Genomic DNA, 17670 nt, shown 5'->3' on the forward strand with positions numbered 1-17670 from the left:
ATTCCTCTGTAAGTTAAACTATATCAGTTATTAGGAAAGCATAGTAAATAGTTGATGTACCTTTGTAGTTCTTTCTATTAATGCACACACATAGAAAATTACCAGCACTTGTTCTTCCTATTCTACCATTTTTTGTATCACTACTCCATAAACTTGGTGTGAGGAGAAAATGCTATTTCTTTATGGCCCAAATTTAGCTTAATCTTATTTAATCTTTTTCTGTTTTCTATGCATGCAGTTTTTATAAGTTTTAATGAAATCCAGAGGAATTGAAAGATAGTAGGCAGTGTGATAAAGCAACTTGAACTTACAGAGACTTTAATTATAGAATAATACTATGTGTTCATAAAAATAACTGGAGCATAATTTATAATTATGATACAGTAATGGTTCTAAAACTGGAATACATAAAAGTCACAGGGCATTTTCTGCTCATTTTCCTAGAAATAATTTAACAGGTTAGGAATGGAGCCCCAAAATTTCCACTTTAATAAGTTTTACAGGTGATTTTGCTACGAGTAGATTTATGTTAATATAAATGACTCAGCTTCTCTTTTTGTTGGTGCTAGAAAAACCTTGGGTGAAATTCCAATTTCACAACTTACTAGCAAGAAGTCAATAGAAATAAGAATAGTGCAGGTGGGTTGTAGGGATTAATGAAGTGATGTACATAAAGTATACTTAGCCCATAGTAGATTCCTATCTACTTTCTCTAAGTATATACCATGTTCCTTTTTAATCTGACCCTAAACTAGAATGTGTTTCTACCATAATTATTAACATGAGTGTAAACAATCCCACTACTTAGGATCATAAAAAATCACATCCCTTGACTCAAGTGACTAGTCGCCAGTTCAAGAGGCATTTTTGTTATGTTTGAATGACTAAGCTATGACAGAACATTGATGAATGCATAGAATTAGTCATGACTTAAAAAAACCTTCAGCAGATGTAAATTTTGAAACTTTTTCAAGTAAAAAAAAAAATGTAATTATTAACCCAGATTTACCATGTGCCTCTGGTCCTATTTTGCAAATTGAGCAAAAGCTATTTTAAACATGAATGAGATAAAGACCATTATTTATTTATTTATTTATTTTTGTTCATAGGTGAGAGTTTAAGGAGGTTATATACAAATATAACCTTTCAGATAATTTTAATTTCTACGTTTTCCTAGATGTTTTGTTCCTAAGGTGAAATATATTTGCATTGTTAAATAAAGTTAAACTTCAAGTTAATCCTTGTCCATTTTTTTCAACATGTGGTGTGTTCCCTTAACCTCTTTACCCAACAGCCTTAGATGTAGCAAGATGCTCTGAAACATCAAGGATTTAAACACAAACCAATGCACATTAAGCCATCCCAGAGAAACATTTTTTAAAATGTGAATTATGTTTGGGCTAGAAGCCTATAGTGGTTAGGATAAATTCAACATCCCAAATGAACACATAGAACTTACCCTTCTGAGGTTTATTAAAAACTCTATGTATTTATCAGGGTTGGATCTATGTCAAAAGAGGTTATTAACATGATTTGACCAGGGCATTCTAGATAGAACCTCAACCATATGTTTCTTCCTAACAAACTCACCAAGTCCTTCACCATACATTTTTTTAAAAGTCATCCATCTTTAGCATATTGCTGCAAAACAGGGGAAAACATGACAAACTTGCAGTTACACTAAAAAGGACTAGTGTTGCAAAATTATATTTTAAATTGTTTTATTTTACCAAAATCATACAAAGTCATATAGTGCTATATACCTTATAGTAAAACTGAGAGCTGCTACCCCACTTTAAAAAGGCAGATACATTCAAATATCTTACTTGTTTCTTCTACTATTAACCTCCATGTTCCTAAGGATTAACTTGCGGTTTAACTTTATTTAACAATGCAAATACATTTCACTTTTTGGGCAAGTCACATGCACCTAATTTTATTTCCTTTCCTGAACATAATTTTAAGTTTTTCCTAGAGTTATTTTTTTTTTTGCATTTTTTAAAGGGAATTCATTTGATTTTCTCTGGATAGGTAAGTATGTCTATATTCTCTGGCAGTCAGCATTTCATAGACTTACTCACGAATATAACCTGTCAGATAATTTTGATTTCTACTTTTTCCTAGATGTTTTGTTCCTATATTAAATTTGGCCTCTTATTTCAGTTTCAAATGGCTTTCTAGAAGGCAAACTGCATACCTGTATCCTGAGACTTTCCTTTGCTACTCCACTGTGTTGGATACTGTAACTGAAGCCCAAGGTTTCTCTTTTGTTATACATTATTCTTTTGGTGGAGGCTGACTCACCTTTAATGGCCTGATTTATGATCAACTCAAAATCATACTTAAAAATATAATTATTCCATTTATGTTTTGGAAATATTTCAGGTACTGGAAAATTAATTTACAAATGACTATTAAGGGTGGCAATTGTTAGGTTCTCAGAAATGGCAAAATCAAAACTACCTGGTAGAACAACTTAAAAATATTAATGAGTTCTTAACATGCCTACATGCCTAAGACTGGAAAGTTATCAATAAATACAAATTTGTATATTCTATAGAATTTCTCTATGACCTGATTTGCACCTATCTGGCAATTCACTATAATTGACCACTATGTTAAACAACAAGGGAAAATATCACAAAAAAGAATTGAGCTACAGACTCACTGAGGAATTTTATAAAGCTTTCCTATAGAGTTGAATTATTGGTTTTTATTCTGATGTGGCAGCATTAAAGCACATAGTGCATGTACGTGTGTTCGTGTGCACGTGTGCACACACGTACACAGAGGTACACTCATACCAGTAACTAGGTTTCTGTCAGATTCTCTCAAAAAAGGATTTCAGGTCAACCAACATATGGTATTCCGTGTCCTTGGTTAGAATAAAACTTTAATTTCAAATAAGAGATGCTTCTAATTCTGCCATTAAGGAAAGTTAATGAGTTTCTTTCGAGTAAGTGTTACAAAGGTATGATTTTCAGAAAAAAAATGATAGTCTTGAAAGAAACAAAATATATATTAATATTGGTACTTATTTTTGTGTATTATCTTAGGGGCAATAACAAAAAAAATCGGGTTGAGTAGAGATGAGATTACATGTTCTTATCAAGAGGAACACATAAATTGTCATGGACTAATTTCAATACCAATTACAAAGGAGTCTGTAGACTGCTAGATGGGGCATCTGGCATTAGAACTTTGTTCACCTACTTAACGAGAATTTTTTCCTTTCTATATGACCTCAGAGAAAGACCAAAATGACAAAAGGAATTCTGACTTTTCTGAGAAATGTTGACAAGTAGCTTGAATATTGAGATCCACAAAATTTACCAGCTTGTTTCAAGTTCAGTGTGCACCTACAGATGTACCATACTTCTTTCTTTTTTTTTTTTTTTAAAGATTTATTTATTTGTGCATACAGAACTGGGGTACAGGCCAGAGGCTCAGGGGTGGTGAGAGGCTTCACCAGAGACAGAGTGGGGAGCAGAACAGGCAGACTGACGAAGTACACTGCTGAGGGGAGCAGGGGCAGGCCAGGAGAGGTCTGTCACGCCATGTGGTCACCTCCGGGGCAGGCGGGAATCGAACTCATGTGGAAGTGGCTTTAGCTTCTCAGTGCAGTGCTTTAACCCGCTGCGCCACCAGGGAGGGACTGTACCATACTTCTTTTAATCTGAAAATAACAGCATGACCTTCAGGGGCTATTCAGAGAATTAAATCTTTACAGAAATAACAAATTATTATTTTTAATTTAAAAATTATTATTTTAATAATAATAATAAAGTTATTATTTTTTAAATGTTAAAATTGTAGTACAACTAAGTGGGTGGGTGTCCTAAGTAGCACCTTGCACTCCTAAAATTTATCCTAAAGTTAATATAACAGTGCTCCTTAAAACTCAGTTTTTCTTGACCTACAGCTCTATATATCTGCAGTTATCTCCCTCCCTTGCTAAGAAAACTTTGGGTATTCCACTTTTATTGATTGCTCACCTCTAAGTTTCTGCAGCTTTCAGTTGTTAGCATGCTCATGTAGTCATTGCTTATAGCTTTTTGGTTATTTTTCCTTTATCTGGAAGGAAGTTTTCTACAAGTAACTGATAGCTTTTGAGAGAAACAAATTTTGGTCATTTTATATCCTCTACAGTACTTAGTATAATGTGCTATTTTTGTTCACTTTCTGTTGTTTCTTATTCAGAATAGCTTCAGCCGTTATACTAGTGATTACCAAAGTTAGCTACATATTACACTCACATGGGTGGAAAAGAAACCTGGGGATTACTGAGAGAAAAGTAACCTGGGTTTTTTAAATATTCTCCTGAGTCAAAAGGAAGTTGACTTCGCTTGCTAGTTATTTGGTTATATTAAGATTTTTTTTTTTGACATTTCATTGACCAATCAAAACATGAGATATCTAAGCCTGTCTCAGCTGTCTAAGGTAATGCAGGTGTTAGGATATATGTACCTCTATCTTGTACACTTAAGCCCCAAGTCTTTTTGGTGGCTCATGTTTTTCTTGGGATAGGACTAAATTCAAACAGTGTCTGCCTTGAATCCAGGGCAATTATAAAGATCTAGGTGACTCTTTTTGACATACAAGATGTTCCATCCATTTAGGGAACTGAGAATTAGAGAAAAGAATCCTAATTCAAATATATCCCCTGACAAGGAACCACCCATAATAACCAGTAATTATGTTTTTAAAACCAGCAATGTACAATATACAATATCAAGATACTGCTTTCAATGAATTTATAATCCAAGAAAGCTCATTAAGATACAAACATATGAAATCTAGCAAACAACATTAAACATCATTACTATTGAGAGGGTAGTAATAATAATAGCTACTAATAAGATGCTTTCCATCTTCCTGATATGTTGTTAAAATGTTTTACATTCATGATCTCATTTAATCCTCACAACTCTATAAGGCAGGGAAGTTTTATATTATCTTCATTGACCAGATGATGAAACTGAAATATAAAGAAGTTCAGTAATTTGTACAGTGTTAAGCAGTTTGAAAGTGGGAGAGAATGAAATTGAAATGAGACAATTTGATTTTGAAGTCTATGCCACTGGCCCAGGAGCTGCTTTGTAATGATGAACAAATAAGAGCAAAGGTTGTTCAGAAGAGCTAGATGGTGGTAAGAGAGATATAATGAGTGAAAAAATCAACATAATGTAAACAGCTGAGCATGGAATTCATTCCATGAAAATCTGTAAAATCTCCTAAAGAAATTAGATTAATGGAGATTTCCTGCCTGCCGTGACTATGAAGATGCCTCTTTTTCTTTCTTTTTTCCAAATAAATGTAAAAAAAAAAATGATATTCACAGTGGCTATAGAAAATACAAACTCTTAGCCCCCAATATGACCAGGATCATCTTTTTCTTTAAATTTACACTGAAGTCTAAGTAGTTTTATCTAGTTCTCTAGGCAAAAAGAAGTCTAAAAGGGTGAGCTCTCCATGAAATGCTAGAAGTGGACCAGCCCTCCCCATTCATAAACAGATGGGTACCTAGTAACTCAGCATGAATTTCCTAAGTGTTTCCCAGGAGCACTATTTGCTCCTTCCATTCATTTACCCCTCTTTTTGAAAAAGTTTACTCACTCATCCATCATGCCATTACTTTACAGTTTTTAATTATATATTATATGAATAATATTGGTGGGTAAAATCAGATGCAAGACCTTCTGTCACTAAGGGTAGTGATTGTTAATGCTAGCTGAACATGAATCATCTGAGTGGTTTAATTTAGGAAAAAAGCTTTTTGCTCTCTAGACTAGATAATTTTGTACACTTTAGAAGTTGGGATTCTGATGTGCACCAGGGTTGAGAATCAGTGTGAGTGTAGAGGAGAAATAGCATCTATATAGGATGTGTGTTTGCACATATAAGGGAATGAAGGAATAAATGTGACTGGAGGAAGAAGGCAAAGAGTGAAGTGAGGTCCTGGATTTGGGGTACACTGGATTAAACAATATTCAACGCTTTTCTTAGCTATAGGTCTCTGAGGAGAGGTATTATTACAGTGTTTTAAATTCTTATACTTCTCATTGAGAAAGTATTCCTTTATGTATCTAAGTAAAATGGAATAGATGTATGGGGAATGTTCAAGTGAGGCAGGCGGGATAATTTTGTTCCAGAAGTGAAGATGCTTGGTAATAAATTTTCTAAGACCTAATAGAGATTTCTCAGCAGTGTACTTCATCAACCTGCCTCTTCTGTTCCCCACTCAGTCTCTAGTGAATCCTCTCACTGCCCCTGCACCTCTGGCATGTACCCCAGCTCTGTATGCATAAATAAATAAATCTTAAAAAAAATGGAACTAATGGCTACTTACATAGTGTCATGTTATGCCACATGGTGATAAATTCAGTTTTGTCAAATGTCTTTTTGCCACCTAAAAAAGTATTTAATGATTCATTCCAGTTTCAAAAAGGGGAACTTGTTTCAGTATTTCTAAATATAAATGCCAAAGTATAATTGTAGGAGGAATTAATCATATTCATAATTAAAGCAAGAATTAAAATTAAAGTTTACTAATTTGGGGGAGATAATTTGTGCTCTTAATCCACTGAAAAATAACTCATCATTAATATATGTAGACGAGAAGTACATTTTAGAGAAAGAACTTCAGGAAAACTTATTTAGAAAAGAAATGCATGAAATTGACTATTATGGGTATTTTCCTGTGCACAAATGATTGCAAGGATTATTTGCTGATTAACCTTTGAATACTAAAATGTATAACTAAAACGTATAACAGTCATGAGAGTGTTTCATTTATATAGCTCTAGAAAACTTTTTGACCTCTTTAGGTATTCGAGTCATAAGCATTAAGGCAGCATCCTTAAAGATATAAAAAAAGAGAGGCCATCATATTTTCTGGATATTGTTTGACTGGACATAGTTTATTGGTGTTACTCATTAACCGCTCCATACATTGACTCTGCAATTCTTCAAAGATTTTTTTTTCCTTTGTTGAATGCTTCTAAGTTGAAGAATAGATGAAAAATATCACACAATCTCACAGCAATTGAATAAAGCAGGTGTTATTAATAGGCAGGTCAAGTTCTTGCTTAATCTTACACAGATAGTAAAAAAAAAAAAAGTAGCATCTAAAAAACAAAGATTAAAATGTATTCCTGGTTTACTCTGGAGTTTAAGTTTACTGGATAGAATATATTTACATACCTATAGACAAGAATTCTTTTTTTTTTTTAAAGATTTATTTGTTTATCCATACAGAACTGGGGTACAGGATGGAGATGCAGAGGGTGATAGGATTCACCAGAGACAGAGTGGGGAGCAGAACAGGCAGATCTACGAAGTACACTGCTGAGGGGAGCAGGGGGTGGGTCAGGAGAGGTCTGCCTTGCCATGTGGATCACCTCCGGGGCAGGCGGGAATCGAACTCATGTGGAAGAGGCTTAAGCTTCTTAGTATTGTGCTTTAACCCGCTGCGCCACCAGGGAGGGCCAAGACAAGAATTCTTTTATACCACTATCAGTTATCTATCATTTATGCTGTTAAAAATTAGTTTGAGGACAAGAATCAGCATCCCCATAGAATACAATAACCTAGAAGGGCGTGCTTTAAACTCATATATACAGTTAGGAGTCATGTTCTTTAAGAGTGTAAACTTTATCTTTTATACAGCAAAGTTGTATGCTTCTTTAAATAGAGACATTAGCTTACTAGTGTCTGTGTTAATATTTATTAAGTACCCTCAAAGCAATACTTAATAAAGATGTTGAAATGATTAATTGCTGGCCTTTAAAATTTTTATTTTGTTTTTTTTTTTAAAGAATAATTAGTATTTAGATTTCAAAAACATGTTAACACCTCACAATTCCTGATTTTCAAAGCAGTTCTACTTAGGATCCAGGCATAAGTCAGTACTTTGAGTCTGAACTCTGACAATAAATACAGCCAGCTGTCCTTATCAAATATAGCATTATCAAAATCCATCAGAAGATTTAGCCTTCTCTTAGGTGAAAAGGGTTTAATGAACTCATAAACTCCTTGAGATATCATGACATTTAATCTTGCAAATTGCCTGGAATCAGTATAGATTTTAAATAAATTTACTAAATTCTCTATTTTAAGTCATTATCATGTTTTCCCTTTCCTCTCAAAACATTTTTTAAAGTTAAATAATTGGGAGTCCTTGGATATACCCACAGATAATCAACAAAGTTAACCTTGAGTTTTAAGATTATGACTGTTATATGTGTGTTTCAAAAAAATTTTACTTATAGTAAGAATATCAGGGTCAGATTTGGTTGAATGGCTATAACATGATGACCTCTACTTAGGGTATGGCCTCTGGAGTCAGACTACTGATTTCAAATGCAGACTTTGCCCCTTTTATTTGTGTGATTCTGGGTGGGTTATTAAACTCTGTCAGTGGTCAAAACAATGTCTGGCACATGGTAAGCTTTCAGTAAGGGTTAGTTCTTACTGGTCTGCATTCCTCTGGAAACTTCAGAAGTACTGTTATATCACTTCCCTGATTGAATCTGCATTGATTCAGTGTAATCTCCATAAGGATGATTAATGTTAGGAGTTCTCCAAATTGATTGCTTTTTCATTTCATTTTATTTTTGTTTGCTACTACCTAATTTTTCCATAGATATTATATATTAGGCTTGCAATAATACATTAACATATGTCTTAAGAGAGATAAGAAAAACACAAAATTAACATTTGACACTAGGAGAAAAACTATTGAAAACTGTCTTTCAAGCTATGAAGTTATACTAAGCCACCTGAAAGAGCAGACTTGGAAAATAATAAAATAAAATAAATATAATAAAATAAAACTCCTTAGTAATTTAGGTTTTTAGTGCTTATGTGCTGGTCTTTTGTTTGCTTGATGCTTGTTTTGTTTATCTGTTTACATTCCTCTGACTTCCCAAAGGAGTGAAACTGGGGCAAAGAGTCGAATAAAAATATAGGTATACAATCTTTTCTCCTCTCTTATTGTGAACTGACTATTATCAGTTGACAGGTTTTCAAGAACACACCTATATCTTACTTTTCTAATATTTTGCCATGAAATGAAAATAGTTGTAGATTCCTTTATAAGAGCAAACTTTGTATAGAATCACTACATCTTCAACCTGGGGCCAATATCAGAGAACCACACACTATTATTATTGAATACAATTGAAGTTTCCCCTTAATAGAAGCTGGTTCTCTTTGGCCAAAGCTGGCTGATTACAAGTGCTATGTTAATTATTTTTCTCAAATTTGAACTGTTTTGGAATCGTCAGTTCAATATGGAGTCAATAATAATTCTTTGACTTTCTGCAAATATACCTGAATATTTTAGCTTCTGAAAACCTCAGGTAATAGGAAGGACAAGGGACGTTTGCAAATAAAAACAAATTCTAATTTCATTATAGAAAGCTTGATGACTAAGCAATTATTTCAAAAGTCCATACTCCCCGTTGTGATGTAGTTCAATTAACTACATCACAAATCAGAAGGGTAGTTATTAATATAGATGTAAAAATTAGTTTTAAATGATTTAAATTTTGTGGCACTACAATAATAATAACAGAATCTTTTGCATTCTAAAATAGTTTGTGCTTTTGGAAACATTTCCAAAGATTTATTATCTGATCTTCAAAGTAGAAGTGACAACAGTGAGGTAGCAAAGGTAATACTCTCTCCTTATCATAAAAAGGCTATTTAGTAACAGAGACCAAAGAAAACACAAAATTTCTGACTCAAAATATAAAATGTTCTCTATTATAGCTAATTCCCCTCAGCAATGCTTCCACCAGCATATTCAGACAGTGTACTGTCTAGTTAAATCCGGATGGCGGGAAAATCTCCTTCACATCATATGGTTTAATGTGGAGAATGGAGAAGAAGCTGTCCATCTTTTGGGTATTTTAAGGGGAGTGGTAAGTTTGATTATCAATGAAAATGAAAATCATAATGTTAAAAATCAGTCTACACCTGTAAGTATGTTGTGCTTTTAGCACATTAGTGACATGTCACAGCTGCACAAATCATTAAAAAAAATAGATGTTCAAAATACAAGAGTACAAATAAATGCACTAAAATCCCACTGAGAAATAAGATCATTTTTCTTGCAGATCTTCATGTTACTTGTATCTAACAGGCATTACAAACAACTTACTCAGCTGTAGGACAACTGCAGAACTCAGGAGACAAAGGTCATCAGGGACAACCAAGAACTTCCAGGATTCACTAACCATGAGAACACAATTATCTAGTACCCTGGTTCAATGTCTTATCAGTTTGAGTTCAGACTGCTAGTAGCTGGGTGAGGTTAGGCAATTGTTGACTCTCCTGGCCTTAGGATTTTCATGCTTCCCTAAGCAACATCAGTTGAGGAAAGAATAACCCTTTTTGACAGCATTGCGGTAGGACCAAGTAAGGTAAAACCTGTAATCTCATAATGTACATAAAAGCATTCAAAGTTTATATTAGGAAATATTAATTCTAATACATTTTAAAATTTGATGGCACTAAGAATTATCCCCATTTTTACAACTACAGAGAAAACAACAATTTGAGCCTTAAAATTTTATGTTGGTCAAAGGCATTCTTTTTTAAAAGAACATTGGGATAACATTGTTTTGTAACACTGCATGTGATTCAAAGGTATAGGACCTCTTTAGATATATGCTGGGTATTTGCTCTACTGAAGAGATATTTGGGTATAACTTAATCAAATATCAGATGAGTATCCCCATCTAGGAAAATAAACAGTGTCTTATTTTACATAATGAGCATATGTTTGTACCTTCTTTTTTTTTTAATAAAAGATTGAAAATGTTCTGACTTTAATATATGGTACCTAAGGCAAGAAGTAGAACCAGATTTTATAAGGTTTACTGCCAAAGGATTAATATGTACCAATATTTCTTGAACAGGGATCCATGTACCTCTTTTAGGCAACAAATGTGTTATTATGGAAGGCACCTGTGTGATTTCGGGGTTACATTTTTATAAAAGTATTTCAAAATTAGGCCCTCCCTGGTGGCACAGCGGGTTAAAGCACTGCACTAAGAAGCTTAAGCCACTTCCGCATGAGTTCTATCCCCGCCTACCCCGGAGGAGTAGCTCCACATGGTGCGGCAGACCTCTCCTGACCACCCGCTGCTCCCCTCAGCAGTGTACTTCATCGATCTGCCTGTTCTGCTCCCAACTCTGTCCCTGGTGAGTCCTCTCACCCTCGCATCTCTGGCCTGTACCCCAGTTCTGTATGAATAAATAAATAAATCTTTTAAAAAAAAGTATTTCAAAATTAATTAAACATATTCTGGATCATTTTGGTGTTAACATATAACCAAGTAACATATAACCAACCACATTTCAGTGCCAAAGTTTATATATATATATATATATATGTACATAAACATATAAAACTTGGGTACAAGCTTGAGGTGCAGGGGCAGCGAGAAGACTCACCAGAAACAGAAAGGGAGCAGAACAGGCAGATCTACAAAGTACTCAGGCTGAGGGGAGCAGCCGGCAAGACAGGAGAGGTCTGCCTAGCTATGTGGATCACCTCCAGGGCCAGGGATGAACTCTCACTGAAGTGGCTGCGGCCAGCTAGCAGGGCTGTTGCGCCTGTTGCGCCACCAGGGAGGGTCCGGCAAAGCTTACAGTTGTACTTGTGATTTTGATTGTGTGAATTCTAATTTTCATTATTTATATTTGCTTACTTGTCGAAACTTAATACATAAATGAAGTATTGAAGCCAATGAAAATGAAAATCTCAGGGTGCTGTGTAAATAATTGAAATAGAGTGGAAGTGTTTGGGTCATTTCATATAACAAGGTAGTAATAGGACTGCTCATCTCAAAGCAATATAGGCTGCTATAATGGGTCACGTATTCATGTGAAAGCAAAGAAAATAGTCCTTCACATCAAAATTATGCTATTTCTTTTTTTTATTCAATTTGTAAATGTATTTTGATTTCATTGTTATGTAAGAGCCACAAGCGGGTGTTTATATACTCATTCTTTGGCCTAAGTTCACTTCTTTATTCTCATGGGAATTATTGTAGATTCTTTAGGACTTTCCACTTCGATAAGCATGTCTTCTACAAATAGTTTCATTTCTACCATCCTAATCTGTATGTCTCAATTCCTTTTTCTTACCATATTGCACTTGATACATTGGGATTCACTATATTTATAAAATGGATAAATGACTCACCAGTTATAAAGTTATACAGTGGAATGCTATTCTTTTAAAAGTATGTTATAGTTGGACAATTATTTGTCAGGTATTTTAAATTTAAAAATAATCAGGTGCAGCCTAATATTTTAAAGAGTTTAAGAGAATTGACACATAAATAATAATGCTGTCTGACTCAAATATGACAGTAAGAGTGATTAAATGTTATTTTATAATAGCTTTACCTGTATTTTATGCTTTTAGCTGCAGTGAACATTTTCTTTAGAAGCATGATTCTATTTTTAATAATAACTATGATAACAAACATCTGTAAAGGCGTATTCTTATGGATTTTTCTTTATGTGAAAAAACAAATAACAATGTTCTCTATGACTTAAAATGGAATAAAATCTTCTCTCTGGGATTGTGGTTCTCAATTGGAGGCAATTTTGCCTCCTTAGGAATTATAAGGCAATATCTGGAGACATTTTTTGATTATTATAATTTGGGAAAAGATGGTGATGGGGGCAGTTTCTACTGTCATTTAGTAGGGGGAGACAAGATATGTTATTAAGTATTCTACAATATATAGAACTCCTTATATAAAAAATTATCTGAATCAAAATGTTGTTTAGAGAGCCATCGTTGAGAAACTGCTCTAGAGTAATTTGAATTTTGATGCTGGAATGCTCACTGGTGATGGAATAAAAGACTTTAGCATCAGGTTAGTGGAGGAAATGTTTTTTGCCACTGAACATATAAGTTGTGCCTTTATTCATAATGGAGCTCATAAAAATATATAATTAAAGGTATTTCATTGCAGCTATGTACATATGATTCATTTTCGAGAAAGGGAAAGGCGGTATTAAAGAAACAACTAAATAAAACAAAAATATATTGACTGTTTTCATTTGGTAGGTTCATAATAAAAATAAATTATGGAGGAGATAATGATCACTTTGGGCAAACACAATGCTCACTAACCAAAGGTTCATTTTTATTGACAATATTTCCAAAAGTAGGTTCTGACAGTCAAGACTGCAAAACACATTACAAGGAAGACATCTCAATTTCTCTACCTAGTGATCTTTAAAATAGAGACTACATGGGGGTTGGGCATTATTTCCAAACTTAGCTACATTTAATTTATTTATAAATCAAATTAACCGAAGGGAACGTATAGATATGAACCAGCAGAATCATAAAAAATGTTTGCATATTTCATTGCTGGTAAACTAAATTAATTGATTTATTTAATATGACAAAAATTGGTATTATGGAATTCTTCCAACTGATTTACTTCTCTCCATTCCCACAAACCAATGCTATATCTCAATGACATTACTAGGGAAAAATTTATTTATTGGTCACGAATTAAAATTAACTTCTTTGTCTAGTTCTCTCAACAGCAAATGATTAATAATTTCTATAGGTGATAGTTGAATGACATAGCATATATAAAATACCTAAAAGAGTACATGTGCCTCAAACTTAATGCTTGAGAAGAAGAATTTTTGACAAATAAAAATCTCTAACTCATACAGTGATAACCTTTCAGTCCCATTCCACAATAATAATGTATTTATACATGCTTTTGTCTGAAATTCTGGAAACTTTCCATCTTGTAAGGACAGGAAGTATTTTACTCACATGAATCTGAAAATTACTCCTCCATCCTCTTTCTAAACTTTTCCATTTTCTGGAAAGTAATAAATCTTCAATTAGTGCAAACTCTTACCTTATAGAGATACCATTCACTTTTCTTTCTTTATTTTTGGTTTAAAGTCTTGGTTTCTGGGCTGCATGAGTAATAAAATGAAAAAAAAAAACAACCTAATTTTCACAATTAGCTTCTTTAACAATATATTAGAAGGGAAATAAAAAAACAAATCAATTTACTCTGGCCACAGTTAATTGAGAGTTCTTTTAATGATGTCTTCTAATTTTCCTTGTATAGGTCTTTTATCTCCTGTGTTATGTTTATTCTCAGGTATTTATTTATTTATTTATTGGTATAATTATATATGGGATGCTTTTATTATATTCTTCCTCTTCAGGCTGATTATTTGCATGTAGGAAGGCAACTGACTTGTGTATATTGGTTTTGTCACCTGCTACTTTACTGCACTGGTTTATTATTTTAATTATTTTCTATGGGGTTTTAGGGTTCTCTGTGTATATTATCATACCTGCAAATGATAGCTTCTTTTCACAATTTGGATTTTTTAATGTCAAGGACTTTCAGAATTATATTAATAACAGTGGTGAGAGTGAACATCCTTATCTTGTTCCAGATCTTAGTTTTTCACTATTGAGAATAAAGTTAGCTGTGGTTTATCAATATGACTTTTATTATGTTAATATATGTCTTTTTTATCCATGTTTTTCAAGGGCTTTGTCATAAATAGGTGTTTAACCTTTTCAAGTGTTTTTTAAGCATCTATTGATATGATCATATGGTTTTTATTTTCTTTTTGTTGATGTGGTAAATTATGTTACTTGATTGTTGGGTGTTTAGCTGTTCCCTGTGTCTCTGGATTAGATCCCAAAAGAAAGAAAGAATCACCCAAAGGGATATGAACTTGTAGCCTTAAATATCAACTTTATGTCTGTTTTTTCAAATTCATATTCTCCATCTTGACCATAAATCTGGTTCCTTTCTTTTCCCTTGTTGTGAAACATATTCCTTGAAGTTAGTTGCAAAGAAAATTGCTGGATAAACTATATACTACTAAGGAATATTCAGTGGGCATACTTCCCATGATCATTTAAAATATAGGGGAACCAAATAAGGGATTGGAGGGGGAAAGTAATTACAACAAAGTAAAAATCAAAGTTAACAGGCAACTATATACCAGAGACATTCTTTGGCAGGGGAGGAGGCAATTGGATCAAAACAGGATAGGAAGAGCACAAGAAACTACAGTGATGGTGCATGGATGGATTGGTGGTCGGAATTTTTTAGGGACCATACATGAGATAAAAATGAAATTGTATAAAAATGAAGAATAATGTACAAAATAAATAAAACTAAAAAAATACAGAACTAAACAGTGCATAAACATTCTGAAGAGAAATAAAAAATTCCCTACTCACCCTTCCAATCATGAGAGTCATCTCCCCCAAATTTGCTTACATTGGCAGCTAGTCAAGATAATCCTTTACTGCTAATTCACTCTTATTGTTATATCTGCAATGTGTTTGAATGCTCATATTCTGTGTTCAGCTTTATAATTAGATGAAATGATGAAAATAACTAACGTTGAGTCCAATTTTCTCTGCATAAAAATGACTTTTGGAGCCTTCTGATGTAATAAATTGTAGAAAACTTTAGGTAAACTAGTCTTTAAATTGGAGTCTGATTAGGGCCAGATGTTTCAGTGACTTCATTTACATTATGTTCATTCATTGTAAACTCAGTTGCTGTGTCATAAATCTAAAAGGATCTGAAAATTTGGGGATATCCAGTTGATGACCATACTAACTCATATACAGTAATCACTCTGGGTCCCAAATACTTTGTGTATAAAGTCACAGTTTGGGGATCAGATTCTAAATCTCTTTTCTGACCTACTGTTTGCAGTTGTACTTTCCTCAGTTTCTAAATCCAAACAGGTCACAATGGAAATTGGAATTTGGGTCCTGTACTTTAAAAAAAAAAAAAATCTCATGTTTTCTAAAATTTTGTCAAAGGGGTGTACTCTCTCCACTTTAGCTTATGAAGGCATTACATGGTACTAGAGTTAATATCTGCATCAGAACTAAGGAGCATTTTAACTAGATCCAGCAATAACAATAGTAGATCATCTATACAGCACTATACTTTACCAATTAAATTTGGCATGGCAAATGGAAATTACTAAGAGGCTAGTCAGGTGACATAAATGAACAAAGTTGGGTAAGGGCTGAAGGAAATGTGACAAGGCATACATGAAAAGCTATACATTGTATATATAAGGAAATTCAGCAATATACAAGAACTATTTTTTTTTCTCACCCACGTGCGAAGTGGTGAAATCTGAATGAATAGCAGAATGAATAGCAGACCCTTCAATGGCTAGAAGGCCATCCATAAAAGTCCCTGGGAAGAGAGGAGTGACCCCAAAGAGTCATTGTCTTTATTCCCTACAACCCCCTCCTGTGAGCCAGGGACACTAGAGCTGTGGGGCTAGCCTTTATTAGAAAAGTGCAAAAGAACTGGAACATTTCCTTGCTGGAGTACAAAGACCCTTTACCTCTTTTGTTGGCTCAGAAGCTTCAATCAGCCTCAGAGTTTCAAAGGTTCAGCCAGTGGAGTTCCAACTGGGCTGGGATTGAGTAGTGCCCTGGGTACTGAGTAGGGAAGCAAGTGCCTCTGCCACTCAGTAACCCCAGGCTGACGAGATCTCCCTACAAATGTTGAATCACAATGTTTTAGGATTCAGACCATTCAGACCAAACAGGGTGATGAAATACCACTTTCAAACAACTGTTTATTACCTGGCAACCTCTGAAAGAATATAAACAACTGTTCTTAAGGATTTACCAAAATCCATTTTCTAGTATCACATATTCAGAGCAGGCAGCTTCCTTTGAAAGTTAAAAAAAAAAAAAAAAAAAAAAAAAGCCAGGCCATCCTTGCTGTTAGTATGTCAGTGATGGACAAATATATAAAATCCCAGTTAAGTGAAAAGGAAAGAGAAATGAACCATTAGAAAAGGGCATGGCAGCTCAGAAGAAAAGTCACACTGGAAGAACTGGGGAGAGCAAGCTCCGTTTGTTACCCCTAGTTCTTAGCCAAGTCAGGAGGAAGACAGAAGATAATCAGCATACAGAAACCCACTTATTGTTGGTTGTTATTACACTTTATCTTGGTTAAAAGACAAGATAAACTTTTCCCTTATGATACTAAGAGGAAGTTGATTATTTATAAAGGGCAATTACAAAGAGGTATCTTGGTGCCAAATATAATTCACTAACAAGCCCTGGCACGATCCCATTACTTATCCCTACTCATAACTAGTAAATCATTCTGTTAATTTCACAATTATTATTTCTGTATTTACAATGGTAAGTTACTCTGCAAAGCACTAGTGGTATAAAGATAAATTAAATGTTATTTTTAGGGTCCTCCCTGGTTGCACAACAGGTTAGGATGCAGCACTGCACACCAGCCACAGCCGCTTCAGTGAGAGTTCAATCCCAGCCCCAGAGGTAATCCACATGGTGTGACAGACCTCTCCTGTCCCGCCTGCTGCTCCCCTCAACAGTGTACTTCATCAGTCAGCCTGTTCTGCTCCCCACTGTTTTTGGTGAAGCCTCTCACTGCCCCTGCACCTCTGGCTTATGCTCCAGTTCTGTATGAATAAATAAATAATTATTTTTAAAGGAAGAAGTAAATCTTTTTAAAAAATGTTATTTTTGTTTGTTTGTTTTGTTTTTAAGATTTATTTATTTATTCATACAGAACTGAGGTACAGGCCAGAGATGCGGAGGGTGAGAGGATTCACCAG

General features: G+C 34.1%; 1 long non-coding RNA gene across 1 annotated transcript in view; it reads left to right on the top strand.

Annotated features, from left to right (window-relative positions):
* Positions 1-17670, top strand: part of LOC105853514 — a 317640-nt gene that overhangs the window by 57337 nt on the left and 242633 nt on the right. The gene's annotated exons all lie outside the window — the stretch shown is intronic.

Source organism: Condylura cristata, unplaced genomic scaffold (genome assembly GCF_000260355.1).
Source record: "Condylura cristata isolate star-nosed mole 26May11 unplaced genomic scaffold, ConCri1.0 scaffold00011, whole genome shotgun sequence".
Taxonomy (NCBI): Eukaryota; Metazoa; Chordata; class Mammalia; order Eulipotyphla; family Talpidae; genus Condylura; species Condylura cristata.